Here is a 16053-nt window from a genome sequence, read left to right as displayed (position 1 = left end):
GATGCGCTGACCCATTAATAGCTCTGCCGGGCTTTTATTGGTAGTGGAGCAAGGAGTAGCGTGTTGCCATAGGAGGAACTTGTCAATGTCCTCCTGTCAGTTCTGGGGGCCAAACCTGGCTAACGCTTCCTTAGCCGTTCGTACCGCGCGTTCCGCCATACCATTGGCCGCGGGATTGAAGGGGGCTACAAATGCATGTCGGACCCCTAGCTGAGTGAGAAACAAGCTCAGTAAGGCTGATGTAAATTGGGGCCCATTGTCAGAGATGACAAGATCAGGTATCCCATGGGTAGCAAATAGCCCTCTCAATACCTTTACAATAGCATTAGCAGTTGTAGAAGACAATAAAGCAATATCAATCCATTTTGAATATGCATCTACAATGACAAGAAACATTTGACCCTTAACTGGGCCAGCCAAGTCCATATGCACACGTGACCATGGAGCCTTAGGTTGCTCCCAGTTCTGGATGGGCGCTCTGGGTCCTGCTGGACGGGACTCCTGGCATTGGGAGCAGCCAGAGACCCATCGCACAATGTCCTGGTCCATTCCTGGCCACCAGGCATAGCTCCGGCCCAGCGACTTCATTCAAACTATGCCTGGGTGGCCGTCGTGGAGGGTGGTGAGCACCGCTTCTCTTAAGGACGCAGGGATGACGACTCAGCTGCCCCACAGTAGGCAGCCTTGAAGTGCAAAGAGTTCGTATTGACGCGTTGTGAAAGGTTGCCACTCAGTGCCCACTGGCTTAGGTGGCCATCCCCGCAAGGTCCAGTTCAGCACCGTGGAGAGAAGCTTGTCCCGACGCGTGTGAGCAGCCACATCAGCTGCTGTTATTGGCAGGTTCATCTCGTCGATGAGCAGGACCTCGGCAGCAGGAGCAGGGCCTCCCTACCAGAGGGCAGTCGGTGGCTCAACACAGCCCCGACTCCGTAGGGAGAGGCGTCGCAAGTTAAGACTACAGGAAGCGCCTCGTTGAATTGGTGGAGAACTCTGTCAGAGGTTAGCATTTTCTTAACAGACTCAAAAGCAGAGGCTTCCCTTTTACCCCAGATCCATTTGGCTGAGCGGTCAAGTAATCTGTGGAGAGGCTCCACAACGGATGCCTTGTGTGGCAGGAAAATGTTGTAAAAATTTAAAAGTCCAAGAAAAGCTTGTAATTCGGCTTTTGAGGTAGGCGTTGGAGCCTGTTTAATGGCCATCACTTTTTCTGGGGCCGGATGAATTTCTTTGCCATCGATTAGGAAACCCAGAAACTCTACTTGGGGCACCGCAATTTTGCATTTTGTGGTTTTTAGTTTTAATCCTACACTTCGGAAACGACGAAGCACGGAGTGTAAACGGGCCAGGAGGTTGGTCAGGGAACGGGCAGAGACCAGGACGTCATCAAAGTATGGCACGACGCCAGGTATGCCCTGTAATAGCCTTTCCATTAAATTTTGGAATAGCCCCGGTGCCACACTGACTCCAAATTGGAGTCGGTTGCACTTAAATGCCCCTCTATGCGTGACAATTGTTTGGGCTTCAGCAGTTGCCTCATCCACAGGCAACTGCTGATAAGCTTGGGCAAGGTCCTATTTTGCAAAGATGGTGCCCTGACCTAAAGAATGCAGTAAGTGCTGGACCACGGGCACGGGGTATGCGCTCTGTTGTAGGGCGCGATTGAGAGTGCACTTAAAGTCCTCACAGATCCTCACAGATCCGTCCCCCTTAACTGGAATGACTATTGGGGTCTCCCACTTAGCATGGTCTATGGGCTCTAATACCCCTTGGGCCAGCAACTTATCTATCTCCGCATCTACCTTTGGTTTTAGTGCAAAGGGCACTCTACGCGGCTTCAGCCGACGTGGGGGAACCTAGGGGTCTAAATTAAATGAGATGGGGGTACCGGTGTACTTCCCCAGACCCTCACCGAATACATCAGGGAACTCTTTGATCAGCATATCCAGATGAGGATTGCTCTGGATCTGATTTATGCCAGTAATGGCTAATCCAAAGGCTTCAAACCATTCCAACCCTAGTAAGCTTGGCCGTGGTCCATTGACCACTATGAGAGGCAGCTGCTTATGGTACTGTTTAAAGGAGACCTGACAATTGAATTTTCCCAGGACTGGGATGGATTTCCCTTGGAAATCCCTTAATCTCAGCTGACAGGGTTTGAGGCTGGCTTTGGAAATATAGGGCACCAGTCATTTGATGGTGGCCCAAGACACAATGGAGACGGCTGACCCCGTGTCAATCTCCATTTGCAGGGGCTGCCCTCCAGTCTTACTGTCAGGAAAATCTTACCCCGTGGGCTATGGACAATCATGTCCACTTCAGCTTCTTCCCTGTCATCCTGCACTGAGAAACAGGAGTCCTTTTTCCTGTAACTCTGAGGCTTTCCTGATCTGAAAGGTTTTTTAACACTTTGGCTACTATTTTGTGAGCTGCCTTCAAGAGCGCTTGTGCAAGGCGCCGCAGCCCTGCAGACCCTAGCCAAATGACCTCTCTTCCCACAGCGGAGGCAGGTACCATTTTTAAAATGGCACTCCGTTCTATCATGCCTCCCTGCGCACCCGGGGCAGTTAATTTGGGGGTTGCTCTTACCCTGCCGACCTCTGGCTTGCTCCATTCTCAAACGACGGATGTCATCGTTGCCATCTGCCCTGTCGTTCTCGAGAACATCTTTGTGATGGACCTCTGCGTGTTTATTGGCCGTAGGAAGCTTAGAGAGACCTTGAAGCTCGTCAGTGGATTTAGTTGACAGTTCCACTGCCCGAGCCTCATCCAGGGCCGTCTGTAGGTCTAGCTCAGGTTTGGCTAGCAGGCGACGCTGGATGCGAAGGTCTCTAACCCCACCCCCACAATTTGGTCTGTCAATACCTCATCCAAATCTTTAAATTTACAGTGGAGAGCAGCGGCCCTTAATGCAGCCACGTAATCATTTATAGACTCTCCCTCACGTTGAAAATGCCTGTAGAAGGCAAACCTCCTCGTTGTGCGAGATGGAGTGGGGGAGTAATGGCCTTTCAATTTCTCCATTAGCTCATCCCAGGACACTTTTTGGAGCGTATGAGGGGCGACTAAATTCCCTGCCAAATTGAACATTTCAGTTCCAAATAAATTTAGGAAGCACGACTTTTTCCTCTGTTCAGTTAAATTGGTATAGTCATTGGCTTCTAAAAAACATTCAAATCGGGAGATAAAAGAGTCCCAAGTCTCCGTGGCCCCATTAAACACAGCCAGAGTGTTCATCGAAGCCATTCTGAGGTGAATCTTCTTCCTGTGGGGGGTAATCTGCGGCCCGTTTCAATCAGTGACTCACTCAGCCTCTCGTCGAGTGATTTCCCCTGAGGGAAAAATTCAGCTCTGTGACTTAGCTCAGCTTAGTGACTTTCAACAGCTCTGCCTGGCTCCTCTTCTGTGGATCCCACCTTCGTCGCCAATGTTCTAGCTTGGTAGAACTCTGGTGACAGATAGAGGCGAGCCAGGACTTCAAAAGCAGCTAACAGCTTTATTGAATAACAAAGGTTGCCAGCGTGGCTGTCATTGCGCACGCTTAGCTAACAGGCAACAGCTGTGCCCTGCTCTGACAGCCTTTATATATCCCGGGCTGTCAGAGTGGGAGCCAATCAGCTTCGAGCACAGCGCCCTCTGGTGGAACGGACCAGAGGGAAAACTATAATACACAACAGGTATGACTCCAAGTCATGATTTGTTTTGGAATGTGTGGACATTTAGAAAACATTCCCAATTATAAGGTTCATGAAGTTAAAACAAATGTTAATATTATTGCAAGACTGTCTTAAAAATATATACACTACTAGCTGAATACCCGTGCTTCGCGACAAAATTATGTGATTGGGCTATGCAGGAGAAATTCAGTTCACAATCCATTGGCTCAGTGGTGGTCGGTGATTAAAACCCAAAAGGGAATATCACTCCTGCCGTCTTGAGTCCAGAAGCAGTTCCATAGGTGGAAGGTGTATACATTTTGATTAGGTACCGATGTTAGTACTGTAAGGAGCCCCATACTGCTCCTGAGTGAAGGAGTGGAACATCTGCCAGTTTGAACTGAGGTAATGGAATAGGAGGCAACTGACAATTGGAACAGAGTTCTTTTCAGGTGGGAAGGGGGAGTAGAATGTCTAACTCCTTAGCATCAGAGAATGTTAATATAAGGCAACTGGCAGTTAGAAAAAAGTGCTTTTCAGGTGGGGAGGGGAAGTAGAACTCCTTAGCATCATAGTGTGTTAATTACTATGACAGGGGGACAGAGGTCGACCCCGAGGCTACTCACTTGTGGAGTGCCACAGGGGTCGGTCCTCTCGCCTCTCCTGTTCAACACATACGTGAAGCCGCTGGGTGAGGTCATCCGTGGTTTTGGGGTTGAGTATCACCTCTACGCTGATGATACTCAGCTGTATATTTCAACCCCAAACCACCCCAACGAGGCTGTCGAAGTGATGGGCCGGTGTTTGGAAGCCGTCGGGGTCTGGATGGGGGACAACAGACTTAAACTCAACCCCTCCAAGACTGAGTGGCTGTGGCTACCGGCACCTCGGTTCAGCCAGCTGACTCCATCGCTGGCCATAGGGGGCAAACAATTGCCCCCTGTGGAACGGGCGTGCAATTTGGGCGTCCTCCTTGATGCCCGGCTGTCAATGGATGACCATGTGGCAGCCGTGGCAAGGGGGGCGTTCCACCAGGTCCGCCTGGTGCGCCAATTGCGCCCCCTACTGGACCGGGATGCCCTACGCACGGTCACTCATGCGCTGGTGACGTCCCGCCTGGATTACTGCAACACTCTCTACATGGGGCTGCCCTTGGGACGCGCCCGGAGGCTGCAGTTAGTTCAGAACGCAGCCGCGCGGGCTGTGATGGGGAGTACGAGGTACTCCCACGTAACACCTCTCCTGCGCGAGCTGCACTGGCTACCTGTGGTTTTTCGGGTGCGTTTCAAGGTGCTGATTACCATCTTTAAAGCGCTCCATGGCACGGGGCCTAGTTACTTGCGGGATCGCATCCTCCCACATACATCCCTGCGGCCAATTCGCTCACACAGAGAGGGACTTCTCCTGGTGCCGTCCACTAGGCAATGCCAACGGGCGACACCAAGGAGTAGGGCCTTCTCTGTGATGGGCCCAACCCTCTGGAATGACCTCCCCCCCGATATTAGAACCACTACTGACCTCCGCTCCTTCCGGCAAAAATTGAAGACTCACCTGTTCCGATTAGCAGGCCTGGCATAATTACAACTGTCCCTCCTGGCAAATGTACTATTAACTGGTTATTTTAGGGGTATTGTTTTTAATTTATTGTGTGTGTTTTAGGGGTTTAAAAACTTATATTTATATATACTGGCTTTGTACAGTTCTTTTAATTCCATTTTTAACCTCCTCCATTCCAACTGTACATATTCAACTTTTTATTGTATTTTGATATATTTTGCATGGACTGTACACCGCCCCGAGTCCCTTTTGGGAGAGGGGGTGGTCTAGAAGCACGGTAAAATAAATAAATAAATAAATGAATACTGTATAAGAAATACTAATGATCTGATGGCCATTTTGAAAAATCAAATCATTTTAAAGTATTTGCTTTATATACAGTATATATAGATTTATATCTATCTTGTCAAAAACTTGACAAAAATGGCACATTACATTTGAATAATTATATCCCACCTGAAGTTTAAAGAAAGGCACTTCATTGTACAGAAATAAAGCCATAGATTAAAGAGTTTCCCAATATATTACAGAGGAATTAATTATTTGAGTGCTAGTAATAATTGCAGGGATTGAGAATTCAATTGCCAAATCAAGACCAAGGAAAACCATTGACAATTTTCAGAGTTAATTAAGAATAATTCATTCTAGGGTTAATTTTTGGCTTCACTGTTTACTCTTATAAATAAATGTGGTCATATACCTAGGAGGCTTCCAGATAAAGTGGAAAGAAGGAAGGAAGGATGCAATAAATCATTACATTTATATAACTTAGTAAACTGAGCAATTCTGAAGAACAGGCCAATCCTGTAGAGATGTTCCACTATTGACCAGTGTCCTTTGTTATAATATTTAATCAGAATCTATTCAACTTGTATCTCTTACCTCCTACCTCTGTGGACTTTTAACTGGAATTTGTTCTTCTTAATCAGAACTCTCTGTGAAGTCACAGTGCAACTGTAGTTGAATAGGGAGTTAGTTTCAGATTGCTTCAGATTAGTTTCACTATTGCTTAATGGTTATTTAATGAAAAAGTAGGTTACTAAAAATTATCTTCTATACTGGAAATGGATATGGGAAAATGAATATTGATTTTGCCAATTGGATTTATTGGATTTGGATTTATATGCCTCCCTTCTCCCAAAGGACTTCTGACTCAATGCAGAAGATCCAGGGATATTTTTATTCCTTGTTATCTGATATATTATTACCCCATTATTTTATGCTGTGTATTATTGTTTACAAAATCTGAATAGTATTAAATATATTATGTTTACATAAAGAGTGTAGTGACATAACAGTTTTAAAGCTTTTGTTAATAATTTCAATTGCAATTATTTTTTTATCACATCAACCTAATTGCTCCTACTGGAGCTGTTGTAAAATTTATAATTTTACTGCTATTTTGTTGTGGTCATGGACTGAAATCAGAATTGGCTTTGAAAGAAGCAGAAGGTAGAAGATGACAAATGGTACTGCAATATATTTTTCAACAGTATGGTGCCAATTGCTTAGAAGATTAAAATGGAAACAAGCAAATTAAAGAACAGTATAGTCAAGTAATGGCGAACCTTTTCGACACCAAGTGCCGAAAAGGGAGCACTTTGTGTGCGCGCACAAAACACATGTGCGCTCATCTTTGCCGCGACCTGGAAGAGGCCCTGCCTTGGGGAATACGTGTATCAGAAAACGAACTTCCAGTTTCTGGCACGCACATGTATGTGGCCAGCAAGTCTTCCAATTACTGCCATGCATGTGCAATTGCCAATTAGCTGGCCAGCATGCATGCTCATGAGAGAAAATGGAAGACCAGCTCTTCTGGTTTCCAGCACTGCTGCACGCACAAAGGCCAGCTGATCGTCGCATGCATGCCAGAAACCTGGAAGAGAAATGGGCAACACCGCATGTGCCAGGCGACATGGCTCCATGTGCCACTTTGAGCACACATGTCATAGGTTCACCATCAAGGTTATAGTCCATTTTAAGGGCTCCTACTTCCTGGTACAGAGAGTTCATCCACTTTTCCAAAGATCAAAATAACAATGGTAAATTAATAGAAGGTAAATAAAATAATAGTAATGGATGGAAAATGGATATTTGCTAATAAAAACCTGTAATATGTCTATTTTGCAAGCAAAATGGACAGTTTCTGGCAAGCATCTATAACTCCAGGTAGAAAGTTGATCTGATTCCATATAATGCAAAATAATCCCCATATCTGTGCATACATAAGACTTATTCATGATGAGGTTTTATGGTGTATGTATGTATGTATGTATGTATGTATGTATGTGTGTATATATATATATATATATATATATATATATATATATATATATATATATATATATATGTATGTATGTATGTATGTATGTATGTATGTATGTTACGGTGAAAGACCGAAATCAGGTGAATGTCGACATTCACCGGTGAAAGACCGAATATTTCATTACATTGTTTTATATTTGGACCTTCACCGGTGAATGTCGACATTCACATAGTCGCTTGGTGTATGTCCGAAAATACCCTTATCCTCTCGACACCCTTATCCTAAATCCCCTTACCCTAATACCTCGGCTCCTCGCTTCCTTTTAAGCGTCTTCTTAAGGATCGCAGGTTTTTTAAAAAAAAACTCCGCGAATAGAAGACGCTTAAAAGGAAGCGAGGAGCCGAGGTATTAGGGTAAGGGGATTTAGGATAAGGGTGTCGAGAGGATAAGGGTAACCCTCTCGACACCCTTACCCTAAATCCCCTTACCCTAATACCTCGGCTCCTCGCTTCCTTTTAGGCGTCTTCTTAAGGATCGCAGGTTTTTTAAAAAAAAACTCCGCGAATAGAAGACGCTTAAAAGGAAGCGAGGAGCCGAGGTATTAGGGTAAGGGGATTTAGGATAAGGGTGTCGAGAGGATAAGGGTATTTTCAGACATACACCAAGCGACTATGTAAATGTCGACATTCACCGGTGAAGGTCCGAATGTAAAACAATGTAATGAAATATTCGGTCTTTCACCGGTGAATGTCGACATTCACCAGATTTCGGTCTTTCACAGTAACATATATATATGGTTTCGTAGATTTTCACAGGTGTAGGTATGCTGGTTTTGTTGTATTCGGGTCTTTTCCCGTGTAAGGTTGAGATTTTCTTTGCAACATTTTGGCAGGATCTCACCTGCCATCTTCAAGCTGTGGGCTTAAAATGTGATCGGAGCTGCCGTCTTTCTGTAAGTCTTGGTGGGAGGGGATGGGGTGCTGGCTTTGTTTCAGTAAGTGGAATGATTGGTTATGTGGTTGTATCATGATTGGTAGATTGGTGCTGATTGGTGCAGGCTGTGTGTGCATTGTTGTTTTGTATTGTAACGGCTTGGGTGGTGGGTGGTGTTCGTTTGTTGGCTAGGGCTGGTTTGAAGATGGCAGGTGAGATCCTGCTGAAACATTGCAAAGAAAATCTCAACCTTACATGGGAAAAGACCCGAATACAACAAAACCAGCATACCTACACCCGTGAAAATCTACGAAAACAAATATCTTACCTCTACGGGGAGAAAACCTTCTTGCTCACCAGATCCTACGAGAGGCTTGAAGTCCGAAGAGCCACCATCTTATGTGATCTAACATTCCTATGCAACTGCCGAGACAAAAGCCTGATCCCCACATGCTTCCAACTAAAATTCCATTCACAAACCTCAACCACCGAAAGGATCCTGAAAAGAACTGAATTAGCCCTAATCAGAAACGAACTCCACAAGAAAAGATTCCTACTAGACCAAACCAACCGGGACCTACTCACTCTTCACCTCAAACTCAGCAAAAAAATCCACCCAGCACTCTGGGACAAATTCAAACAACTAGCCATCTGGAGAGCAGAAAAAGAAACATTCTATAAGACAGAAAAACACTCCAACAAACTCTACAGACTAGAAAAATGACAGAAGCCTAACCCCCCTCCTCAGCAACTCATGAAACAAACAATACACAACATATCAGACAGAACCCTCACCACAGCTGAAACCAATGTCCTTTCCAGAGGATTCAACTTTGCAGTTGCCCCTAAACGCATCCCAACTGAAGACATCATATGCGGAGTTGAAGCTACACTCATCAAAATCAACCCAGATGAAGCCAATAAAATCAGACTTGCAGTCAGCAACGTCCTTTGCTCCAGCAATCCACCCAGAAGCAACTTACAGCAACAAGAAGAAAAAGCACTCTCCAACCTGAAGAAAGACAACAACATAATCATTCTCCCAGCAGACAAAGGAAACGCCACAGTGGTGATGAACACATCTGACTACCAAGCCAAACTATCCAACCTCCTCCAAGACCCTGCTTACAAACCTATAAACACAGACCCCACCACCTACCTGGAAAAAACCACCAAATCCAAAATAAAAGCCTCTGCCATCAGTGAAGAGATCCAGCAAAGAATCATCCCCAGAGAGAAATCTTCCAGATGCCCCAAACTCTATGGGCTCCCCAAGATACACAAAGAAGGAACACCACTCAGACCCATAGTCAGCTCCATAGGCTCACCTCTACAGAATCTTGCCAAATTCCTTGCCAAACAACTCCAACCCTACACAGAAACCATCACCTCAAACGTACAAAACTCACTCCACTTCATAGAAACAATAAAGAAACAAAACATACAACCCAGCGACCTACTTGTGAGTTTCGATGTCATATCCCTCTTCACCCAAGTGCCTATAAAAGAAGCCTTGACAGCCATCCAGAAAAAACACAACCCCCCCAAACACATCCTGGACCTGACCAACCACTGCCTAACCAACACATACTTCATCCATAATGGACAAAGATACAAACAGATAGAAGGAGCACCCATGGGATCACCCCTCTCTCCTGTCATTGCAAACCTATACATGGAACATTTTGAAACCAACGCCTTAGACAAATCTGAACACAAACCCAAACTCTGGCTTAGATATGTTGATGACACTTTCGTGATTTGGCCACATGGAAAAGAAAAACTGGACAACTTCCTCACACATCTCAACAGCCTACACCCCAAAATACAATTCACCATGGAAATAGAAGCAAACAACCAACTTCCCTTTCTGGATGTCCTAATCTACAAAAAACCTAATGGCTCCCTAGGACACACCATCTACCAGAAAAAAACACACACTAACCACTACTTAAATGCACAATCCCATCACCACCCTGCACAGATCAACTCTGTAGCCAAGACCCTCATCTCCAGAACCAAATGCCTAGCCGACAAAGACCACCTGAAAACTGAATTACACAAACTCACAAATGTATTAATCTCCAATGGATTCCAAAGAAAAGCAATCACCAACCTAATCCAAAAGGAGACTCCACCAAAAAACCAAGACACAGAACAGGACAATGGCATCGCCCTCCTCCCTTACATCAAAGGCACCACAGATAAAATCAGCAAAATTCTCCACAAACACAATATCAGGACAGCCTTCACCACTGACCAAAAAATAGCCAACATCTTAAGAAACTCCAAAGACAAAATCCAGCTAGAAAACCAAGGAGTCTACGAAATACCATGCAAAATCTGCCCAGCAATATACATAGGACAAACAAACAGTAGAATAAATGCACGCATCACAGAACACAAAAACGCAGTAAGAAAAAAAGAAAAAACTTCTTCCCTTTTCCAGCACCTTAAAGCTACAGGACATGAAATCAACTTTGAAGGAGCCAGGTTAATCTCCAAAACAGAACACCTCCACAAGAGAATAATCATGGAAGCCATCGAAATAGAGAAACACCCCCACAGCATGAACAAACGTGATGATACCTCCCGCCTACCAAACATCTGGAAACCAGCCCTAGCCAACAAACGAACACCACCCACCACCCAAGCCGTTACAATACAAAACAACAATGCACACACAGCCTGCACCAATCAGCACCAATCTACCAATCATGATACAACCACACAACCAATCATTCCACTTACTGAAACAAAGCCAGCACCCCATCCCCTCCCACCAAGACTTACAGAAAGACGGCAGCTCCGATCACATTTTAAGCCCACAGCTTGAAGATGGCAGGTGAGATCCTGCCGAAACGTTGCAAAGAAAATCTCAACCTTACACGGGAAAAGACCCGAATACAACAAAACCAGCATATATATATATATATATATATATATATATGTATGTATGTATGTATGTATGTATGTATGTATGTATGTATGTATGTATGTATGTATATATATATATATATATATATATATATATATATATATATATATATATATATATATATATATATATATATATATATATATATATATATATATATATATATATATATATATATCAACAGCACTTAGTGTTTCACAATGTTTTACAGTGCTCTCTAAGCAGTTTACAGACTCAGCATATTGCCCCCAACAATCTGGGCCCTCATACTGTATATGTCATTCATTAGACATTTGATTTCACTGCAATGATGACCAGTTTGGTCTTTGAAGAGTCTATCACTAGGTTCTACTAATGATACAAACCAACACTTACTGTACACTCTGAGGTTGAATAAGAACTTGAGCCTCTTCTAGTATGGTAATGTTTGTTTGTTTGTTTGCTTTCTTGCTTACTTACTTCCTTACTTGCCTACCTACCTTTGAGTTTTTGACCCCTGATAACTATCTGAACTAATCTCTGCAGTTCTGTTGACTAGATTTTGGAATTGGTTTGCACTGACCTGGCTCCGAAGGCTGATGATTGACTGTAGATCACTTAGCTGTCTTCCTGCCTAAAGCATGACTACAACTTACAATCGCTTGGTTTTATTATTTATTTATTGAATTTATATTGCCACCTATTCACCCATGGTGACTCAAGGTGGCTTACAGAATACAAAACCACATTTAAAACAATAAAACTAATATAAAGTATCAAATAAATTAATGTAGTATAAGATAATAAGTTGACACTTCATTTCCAAATATATATTGCTCAAACATTTATCAAACATTAGCACAGAATTTCTACCGTAATTAATGTTTATATTGAAGAAATCAAATGTTATGAAGGATTTATACAGTGTTTTTTTTTTTTAAATCCTCAAAACATCCTCATAGCTACTTAGTTGTCCAAACAACTCAGTGGTGGCATTCTAAATTATTTACTAGATTCTGTGGGCATGGCAGGGGAAGAATACTGTAAAATCTCCATTCCCACCCCACTCCAGGGGAAGGTTACTGCAAAATCCCCATTTCCTCCCAATCAGCTGGGTCTCGGGAGGCAGAGAATAGGTGGGGGCATGGCCATACAGAGGTGGCATTTCCCGGTTCTCTGAACTACTCAAAATATCCACTACCATTTCTTCAGAACTGGTCAGAATCTGCTGTATAATACCTCTGATCCAATACATTTCTAACAACTTCTCCCAATCCCAAGTCTTTGTAAGATAAAGGACTGCCTTTTCTGTCTTCTCTTCAACTTCCCTCAACCAGTTATCCACACACGCACACTCCAACTCTGTCCTTTTGCCTGCACTGCACAGTGGGACTCCTCAATGACAGTGGTGGCACCAGTGTTCTCCAAACTACTCAAAATTTCCGTAAACTGGTCAGAACCTCCTGAATATCACCTCTGAAACAACTGCACTTGTCCCACCAAGCATTCTAAAATAGCTTTTAGTGGATATGTACTGTATCCTTTTTCTTGAAGTGGATAAACCATCCATTATCTAAAACATATTTTCATTTTAGATAACAAGTCAAATCACTTGAATATTTTAAATTAGAATATCAATCCTGCAAGATTTATTATTATTATTATTATTATTATTATTATTATTATTATTATTATTATTATTATTATTATTATTATTATTATTATTATTATTATTATTATTATTATTATTATTATTATTATACGATTGTATCACAGTGGCCAGTTGATTCGCCGGTTTTGGCATTGATTACTAGTCGGGCCCCACCCAGGGGCCTAGGACGTCGTAATGTATTTTTGTAATATACGTGCAGATCCAAGCAGTGCAGCTTTTTGCATTTGACTGATGGTGATTTTGTCAAGTTTTAACTGTTTTAAATGTAATTCCAGTGCTTTTGGAATAGCACCCAGTGTGCCGATTACCACTGGAATTACCACTGCTGGCTTGTGCCATAATTGTTGGATTTCAATTTTTAAGTCCTGGTATTTCGCGACTTTTTCATGTTCTTTCTCCTCAACCCTGCTATCACCTGGTATTGCGATGTCTATGATTGTAACCTTATTTTTCTCAACCAGTGTGATGTCTGGTGTATTATGCGCCAGTATTTTATCTGTTTGTATGCGAAAATCCCACAAGATCTTGACCATCTGACCCTCGATGACTTTTTCAGGCTTATGTTCCCACCAGTTTGTTGCTGTTTTAATGTTATAATTTTTGCACAAATTCCAGTGGATCATTTGTGCCACTGAATTGTGCCGCATTTTATAGTCAGTATGCACGTTTTTTTTACAGCAGCTGAGTATGTGGTCAACAGTTTCATCAGCCTCTTTGCAAAGTCTACATTTGGCATCATCAGAGGATTTTTCGATTTTGGTCTTAATGGCATTTGTGCGGATAGCTTGTTCTTGCGCAGCCAGGATTAGTGACTCTGTTTCTTTCTTTAATGTACCTGCTGTTAACCATAACCAAGTTTTTCACTGTCCACTTTATCTTTTATTTTTTCCAGAAATTGGCCATGCAATGCTTTGTTCTGCCAACTCTCCATTCTTAATTTTATCACATCTTTTTTGTATTCTTGTTTCGTCTGTTGGGCCTTCAATAGATTTTTGTTCTTTACTTCGATTAATAGATGTTCTTGACTTTCTTTTAAATAATCAGCCAGTGCATGTTTTTCTTCTTCAACTATTTGCTTCACTTGTAATAATCCTCTGCCACCTGATTTCCGAGGTAGGTATAGTCTATCAATATCACCACGTGGATGTAAACTGTAGTGCATTGTCATTAGTTTCCTGGTTTTTCGGTCCAAAATGTCCAAATCAGCTTGTGTCCAGTTAACTATACCAGCTGTGTATCTTATAACTGGTATTGCCCAGGTGTTTATGGCCTTGATTGTATTTCCACCATTCAATTTAGATTTCAAAATTTTCCTAACTCTGTTGGTGTACTCTCCCCTGACAATAGTTTTTACTTCTCCATGCTTGATGTTATCCAACTGCAGAATGTCTAAGTATTTGTAGGCTTCATTTTCGTTGCATTTAATTAGTTGGCCATTGGGCATTTCAATTCCCTCACACGCAGTGATTTTGCCCCTTTTTATGGATACAGTGGCACATTTTTCCATGCCAAACTTCATTGAAATATCGGTGCTGAATACTCGGACTGTGTTTGTCAATGATTGGATTTCTATTTCTGACTTTCCATAGAGTTTCAAATCATCCATATATAATAAATGCGAAATTTTTTCGGCTTCTTTGGCTGTTTGGTAGCCTAATTTCATTTTTTTTAAGATTACTGATAGCGGGATCATCGCGATGATGAAGAGAAGAGGTGAAAGTGAATCACCCTGGAAAATTCCTCGCTTGATATTAACCATTCCGTAGTTCTCATTCCCTACTGCCAACTCGGTTCTCCATTGTTTCATCACCTTTTCAGTAAAGGATGTAATATTTTTGCTAATGCCAGTTGTTTCTAAGCATTTTATGATCCAACTATGTGGCAATGAGTTGAATGCCTTTTTATAATCAATCCAGACCATATTCAAATTCATTTTTCTTTTCTTACAATTTTCTAATATCATTTTATCAATCAGGAGCTGATCTTTTGTACCACTGCTCCTTCTTTTATTGCCTTTTTGCTCTACTGGCAAGATGTTGTTTGTTTCCAAATAATCCATAATATTATCTGCAATAATGCCTGTGAGTAATTTGAAGGTTGTTGGCAAGCATGTTATTGGTCTGTAGTTTTCAGGTATTGTTCCATGGGTTGCATCTTTCTGAATCAAGTATGTTTTTCCAGTTGTCAACCATTCATCAATTTGGCCATTTTGTAAAATCTGATTCAGTTGCCTGGCCAATATTGCATGTAAACTGGTCAGATATTTGAGCCAGAAACCATGTAATTGGTTATTTCCAGGTGATGTCCAATTCTTTACTTTTTTAACTCGATTTTAACCATCTCAGTTGTTATTTCTAATACTTGCATTTGTTTGTTACCAAAGCTTTTCTCAAAGTCATGTATCCACTTTGCTTCCTTATTGTAGTCCTTTGCATTCTCCCACAATTCTTTCCAGAATTCAGCTGTGGCCTGTTTTTCTGGTTTTTCACTTTTGGTGTCACCATTCACATTAAGACTTTGATAAAAACGCCGTTGGTCTGATTGAAATTGTTGATCTTGTTTGTATTGGATGATTCGTGCCTCATATCTCTCAATTGTTCTAGCTGTTGCTGTTATCTGCTGCTTTACAATCTCTACAGCTTTATTGATGTTTCTTGTATCCAATCTATTATTATTATTATTATTATTATTATTATTATTATTATTATTATTATTATTATTATTATTATTATTATTATTATTATATCACAGCAGCCAGTTGTTTTGCCAGATTTGGCATTGATTATTATGAGGTTGTAACATATTTTCGTAATATACATGTGGATCCAAGCAGTGCAGTTTTTTGCATTTGACTGATGGTGATTTTGTCACGTTTAAACTGTTTTAAATGTAATTCCAGTGCTTTTGGAATAGCACCCAGTGTGCCGATTACCACTGGAATTACCACTGCTGGTTTGTGCCATAATCGTTGAATTTCAATTTTCAGGTCCTGGTATTTCATGATTTTTTTCATGTTCCTTCTCGTTGACCCTGCTATCACCTGATATTGTGATGT

Source organism: Natrix helvetica, assembly GCF_964273705.1.
Source record: "Natrix helvetica genome assembly, chromosome: 3".
NCBI classification, from domain to species: domain Eukaryota; kingdom Metazoa; phylum Chordata; class Lepidosauria; order Squamata; family Natricidae; genus Natrix; species Natrix helvetica.
Note: the sequence above shows the minus strand (reverse complement) of the source record.